This window comes from Malaclemys terrapin, chromosome 7 (genome assembly GCF_027887155.1).
Source record: "Malaclemys terrapin pileata isolate rMalTer1 chromosome 7, rMalTer1.hap1, whole genome shotgun sequence".
NCBI classification, from domain to species: Eukaryota; Metazoa; Chordata; order Testudines; family Emydidae; genus Malaclemys; species Malaclemys terrapin.
Window position 1 is genome coordinate 103,402,438 of NC_071511.1, and position 22,944 is coordinate 103,425,381.

Sequence of the window (22,944 nt, forward strand, 5' to 3'; positions counted from 1 at the left end):
AACACTTGTCTAAAAGCTATGTCAACTAAGAAACCCTGCCAACCACAATCTAACATACCTTTTCACTCAAAAAACTCAGGGATATCTGTGTCTATCACTGTGCAGCAAACCCTGGACCCAATGCCTAAAGTTCTACGCTGCTGTCAAAAGACCCAGTCTCCTCACTATCTGAGGTACCTCTTGTGCCTTACATGGGGACTATGAGCATCCCATGGAATCTAGAAGTTACAAGACTGTAGCACCAGTAATTCCCAACGGTAGTAACAAGGAAATCCTCCACTTAGTCAACTCATCTGACTCTGTATCACCTTTGTCAACATGCTTGTTGACACCCTCAAAGAACTCCAATAGACTGGTGAGGCATGATTTCCCTTCACAAAATCCAAACAGAAGCATACACAGAAATACATAAAAAAGAGCTAGTGGCTCTTCTTCTACACTTCCATTACTCAGAACATCCTGCAAAGGTTCCCTTGTTGCCAAGCCCCTTTAGTTTCCTCTACGAAAACTCCACTGTCTACCAAACTGTCCCTATGCTTTACAACACAACCAGGGCAGTCTTCCCAATGGTAACACCGCCAAGTATTCCTTCATTTGCTGCAAAATTTCTGCACACAGCTTATAGATGGCTGATCTGGCACTCGCGAACTTCGTATATTTTTATCCATTATGCCCATTGCCTGGATCTCTGGCTTGAGTTAATAAGTTACCTACATTAGCCACACACCCCTGCCTGAACTCTCAAGAGAAAGATTTCAGAGTGGTAGCCGTGTTAGTCTGTATCAGCAAAAACAACGAGGAGTCCTTGTGGCACCTTAGAGACTAAAATTTATTTGGGCATAAGCTTTCGTGGGCTAGAACCTACTTCATCAGATGCATGAAATGAAAAATACAGGAGCAGGTATAAATACATGAAAGGAATGGGGGTTGCTTTACCAAGTGTGAGGTCAGTCTAACGAGATAAATCAATTAACAGCAGGATACCACCGGAGGAAAAATAACTTTTGAAGTGGTAAGAGAGTAGCCATTACAGACAGTTGACAAGAAGGTGTGAGTAACAGTAGGGAGAAATTAGTATTGGGGAAATACTTCTTGTCAACTGTTCCTATTTTTAAGAAAGGAAAAAAAAGTGATCCGGGTAACTATAGGCCTGTTAGTTTGACATCTGTAGTATACAAGGTCTTGGAAAAAAATTTGAAGGAGAAAGTAGTTAAGGACATTGAGGTCAATGGTAATTGGGACAAAATACAACATAGTTTTACAAAAGGTAGAACGTGCCAAACCAACCTGATCTCCTTCTTTGAGAAAGTAACAGATTTCTTAGACAAAGGAAACGCAGTGGATCTAATTTACCTCGATTTCAGTAACACATTTGATACGGTTCCACATCGGGAATTATTAGCTAAATTGGAAAAGATGGGGATCAATATGAAAATTGAAAGATGGATAAGGAACTGGTTAAAGGGGAGACTATAACGGGTCATACTGAAAGGTGAACTGTCAGGCTGGAGGGAGGTTGCTAGTGGAGTTCCTCAGGTTTGGGGACCAATCTTATTTAATCTTTTTATTACTAACCTTGGCACAAAGAGTGGGAATGTGCTAATAAAGTTTGCGGATGACACAAAGCTGGGAGATATTGCCAAGAGAAGGACCGGGATATGATACAGGAAGATCTGGATGACCTTGTAAACTGGAGTAATAGTAATAGGATGAAATTTAATAGTGAAAAGTGCAAGGTCATGCATTTAGGGATTAATAACAAGAAATTTTGTTATAAGCTGGGGACGCATCAGTTGGAAGTAACAGAGGAGGAGAAGGACCTCGGAGTATTGGTTGATCACAGGATGACTATGAGCCGCCAATGTAATATGGCCGTGAAAAAAACTAATGCGGTCTTGGGATGCATCAGGCGAGGTATTCCAGTAGAGATAAGGAGGTGTTAGTACTGTTATACAAGGCACTGGTGAGACCTCATCTGGAATACTGTGCGCAGTTCTGGAAAACCTATCTTATGAAAGGAGACTCAAAAAGCTTGGCTTGTTTAGCCAAACCAAAAGAAGGCTGAGGGGAGATATGCTTGCTCCCTATAAATATATCAGAGGGATAAATACCAGGGAGGGAGAGGAATTATTTAAGCTCAGTACCAATGTGGACACAAGAACAAATGGATATAAACTGGCCATCAGGAAGTTTAGACTTGAAATTAGACAAAGGTTTCTAACCATCAGAGGAGTGAAGTTCTGGAACAGCCTTCCAGGGGGAGCAGTGGGGGCAAAAGACATATCTGGCTTCAAGACTAAGCTTGGTAAGTTTATGGAGGGGATAGTATGATGGGATAGCCTAATTTTGGCAATTAATTGATCTTTGACTATTAGTGGTAAATAGGCCCAATGGCCTGTGATGGGATGTGATCTAAGTTACTACAGAGAATTCTTTCCTGGATGTCTGGCTGGTGAGTCTTGCCCACATCCTCAGGGTTTAGCTGATCACCACATTTGGGGTTGGGAAGGAATTTCCCTCCAGGGCAGATTGGCAGAGGCCCTGGGGGGTTTTCACCTTCCTCTGCAGCATGGGGCACAGGTCACTTGCTGGAGGATTCTCTGCACCTTGAAGTCTTTAAACCATGATTTGAGGACTTCAATAGCTCAGACATAGGTTAGGGATTTGATACAGGAGTGGTTGGGCGAGATTCTGTGGCCTGCGCTGTGCAGGAGGTCAGACTAGACAATCATAATAGTCCCTTCTGACCTTAAAGTCTATGATTCTATTCTTTTATTTCACACAACCACCCACAGTTAATCTGGGGAACTCATTGCCAGGGCTGTTGTGAAAGCCACAAGTATAACTGGGTTTAAGAAAGACTTAGATAAATTCATGGAGGATAAGTTCATCAATGGCTATTAGCCAAAATGGTCGGGGATACAACCCCATGCATCAAGGGGTTGCCAAAACCATCAACTGCCAGAAGCTGGGACTGGATGACTGGGAACTGATCACGTGAAATTGCCTTATTCTGTTCTTTCCCTCTGAAGCATCTGGAACTAGCCACCATCAGAAAACAGGATACAGAGTTAGATGGACCATTGTTCTGACCCAGTATGACTGTTCTTATATTCTGAAAATGTCAGCTGCTGGTACTGTTTGACTGTAACATAGGTCTGATGCTGTTCCTTGAATTGTTGCAGTTGTTGATACTGGGCTGCAATTTGGGCTTGTTGTTATTCCCCTTGAATTGCAGCAAGGTCTGCTCCTACTGTTTTTCAATGATCACCACCTATTTTAGGAATCTTCCCGTTTTCCTCTTTGTTTAGAGAGTCCTAACAGCTGGAACCACATGTGAGTAAATGAAATTCCTATCTTGCTCTGACATAACAGACACACAAAGTAATTAGTCTACAAACCTCTTCCTAAGATTTTGCTTAACTGGTAGCTCAAATAAAAAACCCCATAAACCTCAGACTAAACTTTCCCCCCAAAGTTAGTTATTCCTAGAGTTCCCCTGCAGCAATCTGTTCTGGACTCCAGTTCCGTCAACCCAATGGATCATTTCCATTTTCCTAATCTCCAACATGGAGTTAGTGAGCTGCAGCTATCACAAGACCGTACAAATCAGACAACATCTCTCTACTAGGTTCCAACACCTGCTACCATGGTTGGACAACATTAGAACCCTGCCACCTATAATACATAATTCTTGACCATGTTTATGCTATTTTTTAATCCCAGGATACCGGTATTTATACCAATGCAGTAGGAAATACTTCATTCTAGTAATGATTATTTTAAAAATTTTTGGTTGGAAGGGAACCCCAGTACCAGACCATGGAAACTGCTACTTCTCAATCTTCAAAAAAATAAAAAGGATACCTTCTCTGGTAACCAAAACAAATACCCATGGTTCCTCCTTGGACTTCTCATGCACTCTTGTCCTTATATTGAGCTAGTAGTATCTTTAAATACATAGTGTGTTAAAAAATGTCAGCACTTGTTGCCCCAAAGAGCCTTAAATAAGTATCATAAATATCACCTGAATACATACTGCAGCGATTCTTAGCTGCAAAAGCTGGATTTCTGGCCATGTAAGATGAGAAGGACCTGCTTGAGGGCAGCTTCACTCTGACAATAGTGATGCTGCAATGCGGTGCAATAAACTAGCCAACTTTCATTTTTTCCTTCTACATAAAAATATCCTAAAGACACATGACTTCAATACTTTTACTTATTTACATTACAAAACTAGTATATGAACTATAATCCTCAGAAGTCTCTATTGTTTCTATGACTCCATATAATATTAGCGACTTGCCAAAAAGAAATACTAAAAATGTTGTTGAGTTTTCAAAAAGAGAATCAATAAACACCCAAGGAGCTGCTTCTTCATTCTAATTATGAGAAAGAAATATTGGCCCTAAATTCTTAAAATGCTGATTTTTGGAGCGTCGTAGTTTTCCCTCGCCTTCTTTTTATTGATTCTAGTTTTGTATTAAAATTAATTTAATGAAAGTTTGAAATACTGGATTTTAATTTAAGGGGAATATGTTACAGGTATCTGGAATGGTATAGCAATTTGTTATATGATTTCAATTCTAATGCTACAGTAACTCATTCTGGTCCAGCAAGTTTTATTCCTCTCATCACAACGCTCTGTATTAATCACATCAAATTTCTTTGTGAAGGCAACTGGGATCAGCGACTGTCATAAGAAATAAGAAGTTAGGAAGTGTCTGTTTCCATCATTACAATCTCCATTATAATAAGGTCATAAGGGCAGACAGGAATTGTTGTTTAATATACAAATACCTTTCCTATTTCTAACATAAATGTCATAGAGCAGTGCTTCCCAATATGTGAGCCGTGGGAGCCCAAGTGAGCCACGAAGGGTTCATTCAGAGTTTTTTTTGAGAGGGCGGGGGAATGAATTGATATGCCCCTTTTCTCTTTTTTTTTCTAATTAAGAGACTATTAAACTAGGTTTAAAAATGACCTGCATCTTATGCTGCTGCTGCCAAGGTTGGGAGCCTCTCTGTGCCCTCCACTCCCCAGAGAGCATTCAGCAAAGAGACTTCCTCCTGGGGCAGGAATTCAGCAGGAAGTTTCTTGGCTGAAAGCACCCTGCTGAGCAGAGGGCAAAGACAGGTTCCCAGTGCTGGCAGCAGAAGCACCAGCACTACCAGATAGCGGAAACTGGGCTGAGGGAGACACAGGTGTGTCTTATCTTTATAATGGAAGGATTTTTACCAAGTGCTAAGCCTACATGTACTTAGCTTTAGGCTGAAGATGATTTTAATAAAGTTGATCAAAAAAGGAAGAAAAGTAGACAATACACCGCTACCCCTATATAATACAACCCGCTATAACACGAATTTGGATATAACACAGTAAAGCAGTGCTCCGCGGGGATGGGGCTGCACACTCCGGTGGATCAAAGCAAGTTCGATATAACACGGTTTCACCTATAACGCGGTAAGATTTTTTGGCTCCCGAGGACAGCGTTATATCGAGGTAGAAGTGTACAATGATAGCTACATCATGTTTGCATTTTGGTCACAATAATACTGCAGAAAGTCCACAGACACGATGTGTCATTTATTTTCAAGCGTTAGCAAATGAAAGTATGAGGTCAGGGAAACTACTGAGACTTTTAGAAACCAAACACCTGGAATTCGGAAATAGGAGCCAAGATTTTTTTCCTTCTGAACCAAAAAGAATTAAAGCAGCAAAAAGAGTCATAATTAATTAAGCAGCTATTCAAAAAGTCTTATAAGCACCCAATATTATGACTAGCAAACTGCCAGATGCAAACAAGCACACACCAATGGAAAGACTATTCTTCCAGCAGCAATAGACATGTAGAATTGTAACTGGGGAATAACCAACCATGGCACTGAAAAAAACATTCCCATGTCAATAATACCATCTGTTGACACATTGATGACCTTGCAGAAAACATCCAGGACCAATCGATAAACAAGTCAATATCTTGCACTGCATTTTGACAAATCCACACACATACCCAACACGGCCCAGGTTCTGTGTTATGCGAAATTTGTCAAAGCAGGTACAAAAGTTGAAGAACTTTTATTTTGCAAAGAAATCACAAAGAAATTGCAAAGAAACCAGTGAGGAAATACTGAAGATCCACAATAAATTCATAGTGGGCTGAGAGTATCAGACTGCCCTGATGGGGCAGCAACCATAACCAGAGAGAACCATGGGACTATATGGGCAATGTGGACTTTTTAATTACATTAGCTTACCTGGTGTACCTATTTGGCAAACCAAATGTGCTGAATCTAGTACTTCAAGGTAGGAATACAAATATACTAGATATGAACGAAAATTGGGAGGGATTCATGAAGCAGCTTTATTTGGGAAATGTCACATTGAAAAGAGAGTAACTAAGATGTTTCCAGTATTATCAGACTTTTAAAAATAATCAAGTGCAAGTGAGAACAATGCTATTACAGAGCAAATATTAACTCATTTGTCTGGATTGTATTCCCATAATGATCAATGTTTTCCTGGAGTTGAACATGAATCTCCAAAACCTGTTCCGCACAACAGTTGACTTCATTCCAATCTTAAGTATCTCAACTCAAGAAAACTTCTTAGAATTCCCAAGTGATCACACACTGAAGACCAAGTTTTCAAATCCAGCAACCCAAGAATTCTGGTTTTCTATTAAAGCAGAGTAATTGAGCAGCCTAACCCCATAACTCTGCAACAGAAAAATACAAGTTAAGAAGATTAAGATTTGCCTCAAGATAAGAAGTGCACAGTTCTGCTTTATTCCATCTTCCTCTGATGACAATCTTGTCAGTGAATGGCTGAGAACTTCCTGACTCGGAGTAAGGAAGCAGCCCTATGTTGAAAAATAAGCTAGCAAGGGAAGAAAGGGGAAGCAAGAAGGTAGCAGGGAAGCATGCTTCTGGTGTCTAGAGGAAAAATAAGAATGGAGATGACGATAGGGTGGAAAGGATTACGGTAATTTAAACAAGTTAAAAATGGAGCAAAAGATGGGACGGGGTTGAGAAGAGAGAAACACAAGAGAAAGAATATACTCTTCATCTTAGACCCCAAAGACCAGTGAGTAGCTTCACATTTCTCTTCATGCACATTTGGATACGTCCACTGCATACACATTGTGATACAGAAGGGCCAGAGAGCAGCAGTGGAGTGCTTGAGGGGAAATATATAAGCCCAAGGCTAATTAAGGCGTGGTTCCCTGTAGACTAGGGAGTGTGGCTACAGGTTAATTGGAGGACCTGCAGTCAATTAAGGCCCTATCAGCAACCTAATAAAACCCCCTGCTTCATGCAGTCAGAGAGAGGGAGGAAGGAGAGAAGACTGGAGCTTGGAGGTGTGTTGTGAGACTTGAAAGATCAGAGAACCGAAGTAAGGGAGACCCTGCCCCAGCAGGGGAGGGAGACTCCCTCTCTCAGCGTCTAAGGACCGAAGGTACCCCACCCAAGGGGGAAGAGGGTAAGAAACCGCAGCGGTTGAGAGGGGCTCAGAGTGAGGAGCAAACCCAGACCCCTCCCCCGCTTCCCTCCTTTACCACCTTCCCAGGCCACTAGTGGGGCCCTCGGTGCCCCAAGGGCAGGAGCAAGGGGTGGCATCTTAGCCCCCGCCAAGAAAAGCGCAAGACCCACCATACTAACATCGGCCATCTTGTCACAACATAAAAAAAGTCTTTTAATTCACTTATTCTATGTGAAAATTCATCAAGCCTCTTTTGAACTCTTTGAGGTTATAAAGCTTCTCAACTTTCCACAACAAGAGTGCCTCTTGTGATTTTGTTTCTATTGCTTATGAACAGCTTGTTCTTAAATATGTCAAAAACACCAACTAAGAAGTATACACATAAGTTATAAAATAGACTTTATAGGAAACATCACTTTTGACATACATGACACACTAATATTAAAATAAAAGAAAAGTTACCAAATTATACAGACCATAGAAAAAGTACCTAACATCCCAGAAAAGGAAATAACACCAAAGAATAAACTTCGGCCCCAATCCATTGATTTATAGAAGTTGGATCAGGCTCTTAGTAGTGAGACAATTTATTCACATCCAAACATATTTCAGTATTAATATAAGTATCTGTTATCAAATACATACAAACAAAAACATTGCAGTAAAAACATTAAGGTTGCAGTCAAGACTTCAAAAACTGGTAAATGCGAAAATTAAGATTAGCTGTTCAAACTTAGTTCACCATTCCATATGATGAAGTCTTCAATTACATGATCACAAATCCATAAGACCCTTGCCTCATTCAATGCACTGAAAAACTTAAGTCTTTCACATTTTTAAAAATAAAACTGAAAAATCTCTGAAACGTCATAAGGTGGTCATAACGACGCCCATATGAGTCATCCACAGAGTTGGAACCTTGACAGACCTCAACAAATTGAGCAAAGAGAATAACTTGTAATAGTAGTAATGTTATCCTCTATATAGACCAATCAGTAAATAAGGATGAGATAAAACCAGTGGGTTTCACTACTATTTGCTAGACAGCAGAGGAATGTTGGAATTCTAGAATCTAGAAGAGAATCCTGGATTCCCAAGGGTTGTATTTCTCGTGATTACAGACTCTTCTGCCCCAGTTCCTCACAGCCTGTCTTTTTCTATACCCCTCCCATTTACTCCTATCCTCCAGCCAAACCCTGTCTCTCCTCTGCTTCTACCCACCCAAATATTATCCCACACCATATCCCTCTTTCTGCTCCTCACCCCTTCGCATCTAAGTCTGGGTGATTTCTCCTCCTCCATTCTGCCAGAGTGCCTGCAGAGAAGCAACAGCAGCTCAGGTGGGAAAGTCTTGCTTCTCAGTTCAGCTGTCCAGAAGCAATGGTTACTGGTGGCCAGGAGAAGCAACTGCAGAAAAAGTCCTGTGCAGACCTTGGCAAGACCATTCTCAGTACAGATGTAAGTTAGCTGCCACACTATCAAACTTCTGTGAGTACGTGCAAATAGTGATATACAAAATGCACTACTGTAATACAAATATGATAAAGACAAAGAGCATCCTAGCCTATCTTAACAGCCAGAGATAGATACATACCAACACCTTCAACTGCACTCTGAAGTGAGCAGATGGCCCACTTTCTGTCTTCCCTGCTTAAAACAAACAGGTGCATCCTGCAGTAGCAGAAGGTTTTGAGTAGTCTTCAAGAAGTGAGCACATTGCATGAGTTCAGCCTGAGTTCAGAAAGTTTTGGATGATTGTTGTGAGGTTTATATTGATGAGTAAAGGTCATAATCTTTGGGCCAATCAGGCTCTTTAGCCATATATGCCACCCAGCAATACAAGAACTGTGATGGATCCAATAAGAACAGAAAAATGCAACCACAACTGAGAGAAGTAGCAGGTATTGCACCTCATAATGGAAGCTGCATTTTCAGTCACTGGGACAATTACACTTTGCTGCATTCATGAAAACAAGTAAAATAGATTTTACACAAATTATGAAAATTCATTTTTACTTGGGAGTTCCCCCCATATCCAGATGTACAGAGTAATTATGATCAAACCTGCACAAGTTCTGGCTAAATCCAAAAATGATAGATGTGTATCCAAAGTTCAAACTCCAAGTTCTCTCTGATCTACTCCCCAACCCACCCAAACCTTCTGTCTGTTGATCTTCCATTACCAATATCCTCCCCCAGTATAATCAAGTGTTGGAAAATAGGCAAGGAGACTAGTCAATTTCCATTTAGTTTCTGTCTCCCTACAGTCAGTCTTTTCCTCAGCCGTCAAACCATACTCATCATAGAGCCCGGTTTGTTTCGTTGAACAAGGACAGGTTAGGTTTTTTGTATGTTCTTAATAAACATCATACTCCGGGTTTCTATGGCTAAGAGGTGTTTCACCAAGTGGGATTATACATTTCTAATCTCAAAAAAGTAACAAAGATCAAAATATTGTAGCTTGCCCAACAGACACTATCCAACACGCTCAGACTTTTACCATGGATTTTAAGGAATATCAGGAAGAGAAGAAACTAATTACAGTTGAAATATCCTGAATAGAATCTTTATCTGCTGATTTAGCTCAGGAGAGTAAATCCCTATATACTTGGTTATAAAAGAGAGAGAGAGAGAGATTACTGATCCCTTCCCAGCTGTTAAGGAGCAATACCTGAATACAGATTTCTTCAGGGATTCCATGATAGAAGACAAAAGTTGTGAGTAGAATGATGTCAGTTCCCAAAGGCATTCACTCATACTTATCCAGAAAGTAAGACATCTCCATAACTTTATGTATGCATTCACAAGAGGAAATGCAAAGAGACTGGAATGACGCCTTTATTAAATGACCAAAGTGGAAGAATCACAAGAACTCCGGCAGTACTAGCCTGAACCAGGAGTAATGTGAGCAACAGTTATGCAGCTTCCTGATCACAGCTATGTTAACTCACCGTTCTTCCTTAAATGCAAAACTCACATTTCCAGGCCCACTGTTCTTTAAAAGAGGCTGCCAAATGTGACAGCATAAGCCAGGAGTGGCCAAACAGTGGCTCATGAGCCACATGCGGCTTTTTTACTATTAAAGTGCGGCTTGCGGAGCCCCCCACACCACCCCCCTTCTCCACCTATCAGATGGGGACCTCTGCCTTGCAGTGGGGTGATGAGGTAGGGGCTTCTGTCCAGCAGGGGGGGGGCCTTGGGGCTTCAGCCCTGTGGGGCGCACCTGCTGGGCTTCAGCAGGAGTGCGGCTGAAGCCCTGAGCCCTGGCAGGTGCCTCCTGCGGGGCTGAAGCCCCGACCCTGGCTCCCAGCAGACATACCCCAGCTCTTGAACTTCTAAACATTGTTGTATGTGGCTCGGAGGGCAAGTAAGTTTGGCCACCCCTGACATAAGCCCTCATACGCACACACAGTTTGATTACACTATATTCAAAAGACACTTCACCAATAATATTGCCTCTCTTTCAGATTCAAATAAGCAAGTATCAAGAAGAGCAGAAACCAAGTGCAAGTCGCCAAAGAAATCTTCAAAGAATTTGCTTGCCTTCTGTATCCACTTGATAAAAAAAAATATTTGAAGATGGAATATTTCATTGAGTCAGTGATGAACAAATGCCTCAGCCTAACATTGGGAAGCACTAAGTTTTCAGAGATGCGGTATTTCAGATTAGACATCAATTCAAGTTTGCAATTAGTTATATTCATTAAAGAGTTCATGGCATTTTTCCAATGAGTTTGATATAGTCGCCCTATATTCATAGCCCAGACCAGAATTTAAACACCAATCCTATTGCAAAAAGTGTCAGAGCAGATGTTTGTACTGGTGTATGCACATATACTGCAGAGTGCTTGGGGTGTGTGTGTATATATTATTCCCTTCAAAACATAATTAAATAATAATAATACATTATTAAAGAATGGTATTGGGGCTGCAAAGTCAAGCACTCAGAAGTTAGAAAATGCCAGAATTAAGGTTGCCTGTGCAAGCTTAATACAGTGCCCTTGTACAACCTTTAATTTCACAGACTCTATACTTTAAGGCCAAAAGGGACCATCATAATCATCTAGGCCACAGAATCTCAGTCTCCCATTCTTGGTAATAAACCCATAACCTCTAGCTGAGTTACTAAAGTCCTCAAATCATGATTTAAAGACTTCAAGTTACAGAGAATCCACCACTTAGTTCAAACAAGCAAATGAAACCATGTCCCATGCTGGAGAGGAAGGCAAAAAAAACCCCAAGGATCTCTGCAAGTCTGACTTGGGGGAAAAATTCCTTTCGGACCCTAAATATGGCGGTCAGATCCTGAGCATATTGGCATGACCCACCAGCCAGACACCTGAAAGAGAATTCCCTGTAGTAACTCAGAGCCCTCGCCGTCTAGTGTCTCGTCTCCAACGGCCGTTGGAAATATTTGCTACTAGCAGTCACCAATGAGCCACATGCCATTGTAGACAGCCTCCTCATAAACTTAGCTAGCTCAATCTTGAAACTATTTATGTTTTTTGCCCCCATTGTTCCCCTGGGAAGGCCATTCCAGAACTTCACTTCTCTGATGGCTAGAATCCTTCATCTAATTTCAAGCCTAAACCTGTTTATGTCCAGTTTATATCCATTTATTCTTGTGACAACTGTCCCTTATCTCCCTCCCTGGTGTTTATCCCTCTGATATATTAATAGCATGCAATCATATCTCCCCTTAGCCTTAGGTTCTCCTTTCCTCTGATCATCCTAGTAGCCCTTCTCTGCACCTGTTCCAGTTTAAATTCATCTTTCTTAAATATGGGAGACCAAAACTGCACACAGTATTTCAGATGAGGTCCCACCTGTGCCTTGTATAATAGTAATAATACTTCCCTATCTCTACTGAAAATAACTTTCCTGAATGCATCCAAGGATTGCATTAGCTTTTTCCACAGCTGCAGCACATTGGTGTTTCACAGTCATCCTGTCATCAACCAGTATACCCAGATCATCGTCCTCCTCTGTTGTTTCCAACTGATAAATCTCCTGCTTATAGCAAAAAAATTTTTAGTCCTTAAGTGCATGACGTTCACTATTAAATTTAATTCCATTGTTACTACTCCAGTTTTCATGGTCATCCAAATATTCTCGTATGATATTCCAATCCTTCTCCGTATTGGCAATACCGCCCAACTTTGTGCCATCCACAAATTTCCTCAGCACACTCCCACTTTTTGTGCCAAGGTTACAAATGAAAATGTTAAAGACTGATCCGTGAGGAACTCCATTAGTGATGTCTCTCCAGCCTGACAGTTCAACTATCAGTCTGACCTGCTGTAGTCTTCCCTTTAATCAGTTTCTTATCCAGCTTTCAGTTCTCATATCAATCCCCATTTTCTCCAATTTAACTAATAATTTCCCATGTAGAACTGTATCAACTGTCTTATTTAAATCCAGGTGGATTAGATCTACTGCATTGCCTTTGAGAAGATTGATTTTTTTAGACAAAAAGACAGAGATCATGTTGATCTGTCACAATCTACCTTTTGTAAAACCATGTTGTATTTTATCCCAATTACCATTTACCCCTATGTGTTGAACTACTTTCTCTTTCAAAAATTGTTTCAAGACCTTGCATACAATTGAGGTTAAACTAATTGGCCTGTGGTTTCCCAGTTCATCTTCTCTCCCCCTTAAAATAGGTACTATATTTGCAGTTTTCCAGTCATTGGGTAACACCCCCAAATTTACAAATTCATTAAAAATCCTTGTTTGCAATATCAGAGCCCACTGATTGGGTCCCATTAAGCTGTTTGAGTTTGACTTTCATCTTGGATGTGGCAATTTCTTCTTCCATAACCTTGTTTCCACTAGCACGCTGCCACTACCCCTAACCTCATCACTACCCTTATTAAAATCTGAGGTAAAGTATTTATTTAAAAGTGTTGGGACATGCCTAGATTATCTTTAATCTTCACCTCATCTTCAGTGCTTAAAGGTCCCACTTCTTTCCTTGTTTTCTTATCATTTATATGGCTAAAGAACTTTTTAATTATTGGTTTTCAATTCTTTTGCAAGGTCCAACTCTGAGAATTACTAAAAACCTAGCACTTTTCCCCTATGCCTTCTGACCTCCAACAGATCGCTTGCCTCGCTGATCAATAGATTCTTCCATTCCTTGTATGCTTTCTGCAAGGGGTTTAAACTGAGTTTAAAAAGTTAACCATTTAAACGATTAAAAATATTTTGTTTAAACGGTTAACCGATTAAGCGGCTGGGGCCAGTATGGCTGGGGCCGGCGCAGGGCCATGGGGTTAACGGTTAAGGCAGGTTAACATTTTACATCCATACTTTCTGCTCTCTCTTAATAACCTCTTTACGATGCTTGTTCATCCAGTTTGGTCTGCAATCCTTTCCTATGAATTTTTTCCCCTTGCTTGGGATACAGGCTTCAGATGGCTTCTGCAACTTTGACTTATAGTAATTCCAAGCCTCATCCACATTCAGATTTTGAGTTCTTCAGTCTAGTCCACTTCTTTCCATACAGAAGGGATGGTGCTCATTGAATGAATGGCTATTCAATATATTTTATCCTCATTGTTCACTGTGTGACCCAAGGCCTTATTAACTGCACTGCACACTATTCAAACCTTTCTCTAAAGACAGAATTAACAATTTCCTCATGGGATTTTCTACAGTAATCTTCACCATAGTGTCTGAGTGTTCCACAAATATTAATGAATATTGTGTTGTTGTTACACCATGGGCAGAGTGGAGGTCCACTGTACCAATATCATGTTCTTGTGAAGTCATTCCTTCCCCCCCTCAAAAAAAAAATCTGGGGATACATCACCTCTTTATTTTAGAAATCCCACAATATCTATCGGAAAAAGAAATACACATTGTACAACTGATATCCACAGCAAACCTTCAGGTTAGCAGAATAAAACAATGTATTTCAGGCCCATATACTTTGTTCTTAGTGAAGTTGTAATACATGCCTTTCAGTTGTTGAATAGGATTGTAATCCAGATCAAGATTTTTGAATTTAGAAAGTTACTCTGAGATATGTTCCACACTACTCATGTGCCATACAGTGTTGCCTAATTAGCCTTCTCAGTGTATAGAATGTAGAACATAGCAGAGGAAGTTAAAAATTCTGTGTTTCCACAGCTGTCATTACTCAAAATTACTGTGAAGCGCCTGCAAACTTTTCATGTAACTAAGTTCCATGCCTTTTATATATTCCAGTTGTCACATATAGTGAAAAGGGTAAGAGAAGACAGTTATATATAAGGTGTAGAGTCAGTGCACTGCATGAATTATAGGCAAAGGTGTTATTTGGGTAGAAATTTTCCATGAAGAACGTCCACAATATTTTACCCATCTTAAAAAAATAAACTCCATTTTGTTGAGAAGTTCTAGAACCTTCATGCTTTGGATTGAGAATTTGAATTTGGCAGTGTATTTGCCCTGGTACAAGGGATTTGCCTTTTTGCCATCTTTATGAAAAGAGTTTTGCAGCTAAATTCTCTGAAAATTTAATCTGTAACGTGCATGCTACGGCCCAGACTACAGGGACTGGGCAGGACTTTCTCAGCAAGTCTTCTTCCCCATTGCTAGGTGCCAATGTGGCACAAAGCACAAGATCTGAAAGAAGGGAAAATGTGTCTTTTGTGCTCTCGATGCTCTCCTTGCAGGCACTCAAGCAACATGAAGGAGGAGGAGGAGGAAAAAGCCTGAATCAATTACAGAGACGTGAAGAAGGGGTTGGATAGGGTAGGATCCAGGATGCGCATGGTAAAGAGTCAGGAGATACGGTGTTGGGCAGGAGCAAAGCAGAAAGAGAGATCTCCTGGTTAAGGCAGGATGAGCACACAACATGTCAATGTTGTTAGTCACTTCACTTAATGCACAACTGGTATGTGCTCAGATATAATAATAATAAGCATGGTTTAAGAACTTATACAGAACAAAATGATAGAAAAAGAGGGAACTTAATGATGCCCTGGAGAACTGTATTCTTGCTAAGTACGCTGAAAAATCATATTGAACACCCAAAATTAGGGGACACTTGACAATTTTAGCCTTAATATCTCTGTGCCTCAGTTCCCCATCAACATAAGAATAAATACCATCTAATCTCACAGAGATGTTATGAAGATAAGACCTTCTAACACTAAGATTCTAAAATTTGGTGCTGCACACTTAATGAGGAGGATAAGCAGCAATTTTGGATAACTACCTACACACTGAATGAGGCAGGGATCCTGTGAGAAAAATATTAGTACGTGATGTGACTAAACACTATTTTAATGATTATGAAAAAAGCACAAGATCTGAATGAATGAAAGTTGCACAGGCAGCCTTAAACATGGCATTCAGTGTACTGAATTTTGTAATTTGGTCTACATTTAAAAGTTAGATCGACATTGATATATATCCCTTACCGACATAGTAATGCTAACCTAACCCTCGGTTAGACACAGTTTTGTGGATGAAAGAATGCTTTACTGGCGTAGCTACTTCATTTGGTTATCCCATACCAATGGAAAACCCCTTCTGTTGGTGTAGGCTGTGTCTATACTGCAGGGTTATGCCTCATAGCTATGCTGACACATCTCCATAGTATAGACACAGCCTTAACATTATTTTAATTTAGTTTATTTTATATTTAAAAAAACCTAAAGGTTTAATTCATTGGTGAGCACCTGAAATTCACAAATAATAAAGAGGATAGCCCAAGAATATGGACTATGAACGGCGTAACTCTGGTTGCGAGGATGTGAAGGTAGGTTCTTCCCCACAAGGCCACAGAGCCTCTGTAGCTATTGCTGCATTCCCCTCTGTGATTATTATGTCTCCGTATGCAGGACGGTCGAGCTGAAGAATGGGATGTCATGGATCTATCTTGTATCTCAGCTGGACCACTCTTCCCACAAGTGTCCGTCCATTAGGGCAGATGCAGGCCCCATAAAGCACAGCTGTTTGGGATTTGCAGCCTGCTACCCCATCTCTGGCACAGCTGAACCATACCAATTCTATTTCATGCATTCAATACCTTCCAGAGAATTTGACCATTAATATGAGTTTTAGCTACATTAAAAAGTGTCATACTTTCTCACTTTCTCTCAGTATCCTACCCCTGAATCAGAAATTCATGCAATCTCTCTTACTTGCCTTACATTTCAGGCACAGATATGGGTCTAGAAAGGACAACATTATCTTTACAATTGAAGTAGTGAAAAATACCTTTTCCTTCTATGGAAGCAAATACATGCGTTCCAACAAAAAACACTATTGTTTCCTTTTTTGGCACTGAGATATTTTTCAATTTAACTGTTATTTTAGTCATTTAAAATTAAATCATTTTAATCACTGATCTAATAAGGCATTTTGAATGTGAGTTCTCTAAAAAATACAAGATCCTTGACTATGAAATATATTTATTTCACAAAATCAGAATGAGAAACGAAGCAGAGACTTAAAACTGGACTCCTTCTTAGGCATAAGAGTAGGGGTATTACAAGATTTAGACTTGCTGCGTAACAATGAGAGCTTAACATTTCCAAAATAGAGTATGAGACTCATGAAGTAGAAAAATGGACAGATGCTGCTATCCCTGTTTTCATAGTCTAAGCATGAACCCAGGTCTGAATCACTATTTTCTCTCATTCTGATTAGCCTCTGCTCAGAAAGCCATTCTTTGATATTAACAGTCTTGCTAACTGTTAACCCAAATGCAATCTTTCTTAGGAAAGCTGGGTGAGACAGTTGTGGTGCCACTCCGGTGGGAATTAGAATCCTCAGATTTCTTTAACCCCGCCAATCAGGTTTCAGACTTCAGCAGGAGACAGAAAATGCATACATAGCACTGGATTATGACTTCCATCTCGTGATGGAGAGGGGGGAAAGTGTCCATTGCTGATTCTTTGCTATATTAAGGCTTTTTATAATATACAGCAGGAGTCACACTTTTTCCAGTGCTAACCATATCTTAACAGTGTTTCATGAGTAAGGCCAGATTTTGGCACGGGTATGTTTATTAAACGTCATGGACAGGTCACAGGCAACAAACAATAAATCATGGAGTTATTGAAGCCTGAGCCCCGCCACCACACAGCTGAATTATTGGAAATTTCAGGAAGTCATGGAAGTCTCAGAAAATCACGGAATACGTGACCTTCATTACTGACTCATAGCCTTATTCATGAACCACTTCATCCCTCATTCACCAAGCTTTAGCATCCCTGTGGCAACTCAAGCAACTGCAAACATGGAAAAGTATGTATTTTTAATTTTGAAATGCAAATTAGTAAATGGAAAAAAGGAGAGACAGCACCATGTGACCAGCCATTTCTCCGAGAGACAAAATGGTTGACAAAGCACAGTTTTTGAACTTATGCCATAGACCATGGAAGTGTTGCTGACACATCTGCAGTCCCTATCATCGGTTCAATGGACATAAGTGAGTGGTTCTGCTACTTTAAGAGAGATCCCAAGTGGTAGAGATCTCAAAAGGTAGTTTAGCAAAACTGCTCGTCTGCCCCTCAGGGCTCTCACGAGCATACCACAAGTTCCTATTTTTTTACCCCTCCTATTCAACACATGCTTGACATCACCAAATGGGTTAGTAGGGAAATATCAGCATGCTAAAGAAACCATAGCCATTGAACAACCAACCCTATGTCCCTATCTCATGTGAAATGATGAAGCTGGCTGACTCAGTGTTGGAGAGTGGAGCTCAAACAAGACCTAGCACGCTGAGGTTCAACCTAGACTACACAGTAGTGTGTTCGTAGAACTCAACTGGAAGGACTGCCTCAGGGAGTGCGCCCACCATTATAGTAGTTCCACAATCTGGATGTGCTGTAGATCTTTTGTGGCTGACGGCTGTGCATAGCTGAGAGAGAAGATGGTTTTTAGATCCATCTGCATGTGTAAGAGAAGCGTATCCTGTTCTTTCAGATGAAGACCCTTTTATTCCTGTCCTTGAACCTAGACTACCATAAAGCTCTTTACACCTTGAGACCATCCAGAAACGGAAACTAATAATAAGCATTGCATAGCAAAACCAGAAAATTACACTTGTGCTCTAATCAGCTATGGTCATTTGTTACTGTACCTTAAACATCTAATGGGAAAGTATTTGTTTTAATTTATACCAACCTGCCTACACTTCTCTCAATTCATTACCACAACAGATTCAATCAGCTAAATGTGTTTGATGTACACACTCAATAGAAGTCAAAATAAAATAAACCAGTACACTGAGCTGCTGTTTTGTCTTGGGTTTTTTTTTTTAAGCTGTTTTTTTGGGGGGGGGAGGGGGGGAGAGATGGGACGTAAAGAGTGCAGGACAGGAAGGAAAGGGCTGATTGGAAGATTCCAGTTCCATGGTTTGGTGCTCATAGTAGTCACATCACATTAGCGCTTAAATGTGCCATTATATGAAATAAAAAAATGGAATTTTACTGCCAGGTAATGAAAAGCAAAACACCAAGTGTCAGTGCAGTAGTATATAACAATCAGGGGGAAGTATTTTAATCAATTAAAATGCCATGACAATATCCTTTTACCTATTTAACAAATAATTTTTATGAGTAAAATATCTGTATCTAGATACAGTATCTAGGAAAACATTACACAGAAGGAAGCAAAGAATCTCTGGTTTTTTGTTTTGTTTTCTAGAGAAATATATAATACAATGAAAAATCTGAAGTGCTATAGGCAATGAACATTAAGCTTTCCATACGATGCCATCAAGAGTTACTGTAAAAGTGGTATAAATATTACATTTAAGAACTGGTTATATTTTGAAACTAAGCAAATACAAAATTTAACTATCATAACGATTCTGTATGGGTATACATATGCATACCCATTTACAAAAAGCGTAAGCATATATTTAAGTACACCCTCTGTTACACAGTTAAGCTATGCACATAGACATACATATGAACTTATTGTATCTGCAAGGAGAAGAAGAGAAGAATTTTACCAGATATTGGTACACCAAACAAAATGTACTGCTTCTTAGATTTATTTTCATTTTTGTTCTCTAATCCAAGAGGTAAAGAATGAATTTAATATCAGGTAACATTTCATAATTTTTATTATCATAATCCACAAAATTCCAAATCTGCTGTTTCTTGCATTCTCTGAAAAGCCAAAGTCAGCTAAATAAGAGATAATGTAACTAGGCATAACACAATAAAAGATATTACCTTCACAATGCATTATTGCTGCCAATTATAAGAATCACTTCAACTTAATTTCAAAAGCACAATCACCCTCAACTGTAACAGTCTCTTTTTTTAAATTTCAAACAGTATTACATTAAGGCAATAACTCACCTTCCAGCTATAATATCAGTCTCCCTTATTGCAAAAATACATTTCATAAATACTTCTCATCGACAAGTCAAGCTAATTCAGGTTAATTTTATTGTATTTTGGTGCTATCTCACATTTGTGTGCAATTACCTTTATCATTTTATTGCCATGCCAGAAAGTAATCAGAGCAATTATTTGAAAGAGGTGGTGTATAAACTCTAAATCACACTTGCTGGCATTTTTGATAAAATAGCAGCTTTATCTCAGAAAGTGGCAGGGACATCGGATAAATCATGCATCAGTCAAGTGTAGCTGACCCCCAAGTGCATTGCACAATATCAGAAGTGCTTCAAAAGAAACTTTCCTACCTCATCCATCATTCTTCATAATACTAAAATAGCTACACCTGAAGAGATGGAGCTGGAAAATAATAATAAAAAAACAAATCCAAGCAATATGGTTCAAAGCCATTAACTGTGTTCCCTTTTAAACTAAAAAGATAGTGGGAAACCTGGACTTTGCTCATAAATGAATATGACTTCATTGCAATAATCAGCTGTAAAGTGAGTAATATGAACAGTTTTAAATATAAATGAAACACCTAATATAACGGTGTACAAAAACCAACGAAAGATTACCAACACACACAAAGATACAGACAGACTCAAAATATATATGAGAGAGCTATATGTAACAAAATGGCAGATAAATTATCTGCTATGGGAACACATTATATTCCTGCCCTAACAAGAGGCGATACAGGAAGATTCACATTAATATTGTGGTTTTGATTCTGCATTTCAGGGGTATGAGTACTATGTGTATAAATATAGAATAACTCATCCTAACTAGGACATGGAGCCCAAAAGAATCCAGTTAATGTTATGATTAAAACAAGAAAGTCTGCATGGTTAGCGGCTCCTAAGTTTCTGAATCCTAGCAGCCAGACTACGGCCACACAGGGGAAAAAATACCACCGTATTTGCATACTGCTGCGTATGCAAGTTTCTTCAGAAAAACTAATTCTCGGACAACATATTTTTTAACCATACTCTCAAGCATAAAGGAGCAGGCACTCCACCTTCCTGAGAATTACCTCCTCTCAGTTCATAGGCTCATGCCAGGGGCTCCACCTCATTTACACTTATACACATCCTGAGCGCACACTTGCATTAGACGCCAGCAGCCTTGTACTCCCATGATGGACTCTGCACAAGGCCTTGCAGGATCAAGGCTTACATGTTAAGTTGTGGTGCAAATACAATGATTTTGGAAAACACTCATCTTTATATCTGGCTTTGTTCAGAAATCATTTTCTCAGTTTCAGCAAACTAAATGCTCCTGTAAAACTGTTCAGTGAATCATGCAGTCTTTTTTTTTTTTTTTTTAAAGGGTCAATTATCATCTATTTCAGATTCATGTCTTCTTTCACTCTAACGTGGTCTAACTTGTCAGAATAATATGTTAAACCAATTATACACTATAAATAGGCTTTGCAGAATTCAATTTTTGTTTTTTCATAATTTTGACTGGTATCGATATTTATTTTTAAGTATTGTTTTATTTTTATCAGTTTAAATTTTCCATAGTTGCAGGAAATTAGGCGGAGAAGGTCAGACAATTATTTAAGGACAGCAGATGTTCAGATTCAGAAAGTTAAAGCTTTACACCCTTTAAAACACAAATTGTCAACATCACATCAAAATATACAAATAAAATATCCTTAAATCAATCTCTAACAACTTTCCAAGCAGTATTTTTCTTACCTTGCCTGTCTGTAAATTTCTATCATCATCTATAGAAATACTTTTTTGTCAATGTGTGAATGGTGAAATCAATGTTTGCTGACATTTAACCATTAAAAATCTAATCCTTTCAAGCCTAATTATAAATACCTCTAATTCTAACTAATGAAACAGAATGTGTTACAATGTACAATTTTATTGTATGCAGAACAAAAGAAAGGAGTCAATATGATACTAAAAAGCAACAGAGTCCTGTGGCACCTTTAAGACTAACAGATGTATTGGAGCATAAGCTTTCGTGGGTGAATGCCCACTTCGTCGGATGCATGACGATATATTACTATCTGCTATTATGTCTTCACACAGTACTAGTCAAAATCCTTCTCCCTACATTATACCAAATCAGGAGAGTTTGAATTTATTTTAGTTTTAGCATTCTGCCTCCTCAGATATCAAGAGAAACCCCATCCAACAACTAATGAAAGTAAGTGGGGAAATGAAAAGGTTAAATAGACCATAAATTATTATTAGTTTCATTTAGTTTGCCAGCTATATCATGTCTAGCTGTGAATGAGATTGAACTACTGATTCCTTTAAAAAGTCCCCGGTTGTTTGAAAATGAATAATATTTCTCTGTGATTAACCCCAAAATACCTGCTACAGGATATGCTTTCAGGAAGCAAGTGTACACACAAATATACTGCAGAAATACATTAAACACACAAAGATGGTTTAGAAAGAAAAATCAAACACAAAACACAACAAATCATGTTTCTTGATTTTTCCCTGTATCAAACTATTCCACTTTTTTAAAAATTAAAAATACACCTCTACCCCGATATAACGCGACCCAATATAACACGAATTCAGATATAACGTGGTAAAGCAGTGCTCCGGGCGGGTGGGGCTGCACACTCCAGCAGATCAAAGCATGTTCGATATAACGCGGTTTCACCTATAATGCGGTAAGATTTTTTGGCTCCCAAAGACAGCGTTATATCGCGGTAGAGGTGTAATAAGTCATTGAAAAGGGTCTAGAAAGATTGACACTGATTTTACACTAAGAAAAAACGGTATTTCCACTACAGGGTACACAAGATGGAAATGCACAAAGATACTATTCCAAATACATTACATTACACCATGTAAACCAGACTGAAGCTATGGGATATCTGCCACTATTTTATTTAGACATTTTTATAGCAGTACCAGGATTATCTATACAAGTTTGATTTTACTAAATATTACATCCCATGAGGCCTGATATTAATCCTGCCACAAATGTAATGAGTACAGTGCAAAAATAGTATTTATTACTTGTGGTCATTCATTACTGATAGTCTTCTTGATGATTTGAAGAACAAAGTCATTAGCAACATTAGCACTGGCTACAAAGGGAAAGACTTTCCATGAATTAA

General features: G+C 39.3%; 1 protein-coding gene across 7 annotated transcripts in view; it reads right to left on the bottom strand.

The window, feature by feature from the left end:
• MGMT (O-6-methylguanine-DNA methyltransferase) overlaps positions 1-22,944 on the bottom strand; it is a 300,274-nt gene that overhangs the window by 250,655 nt on the left and 26,675 nt on the right. The gene's annotated exons all lie outside the window — the stretch shown is intronic.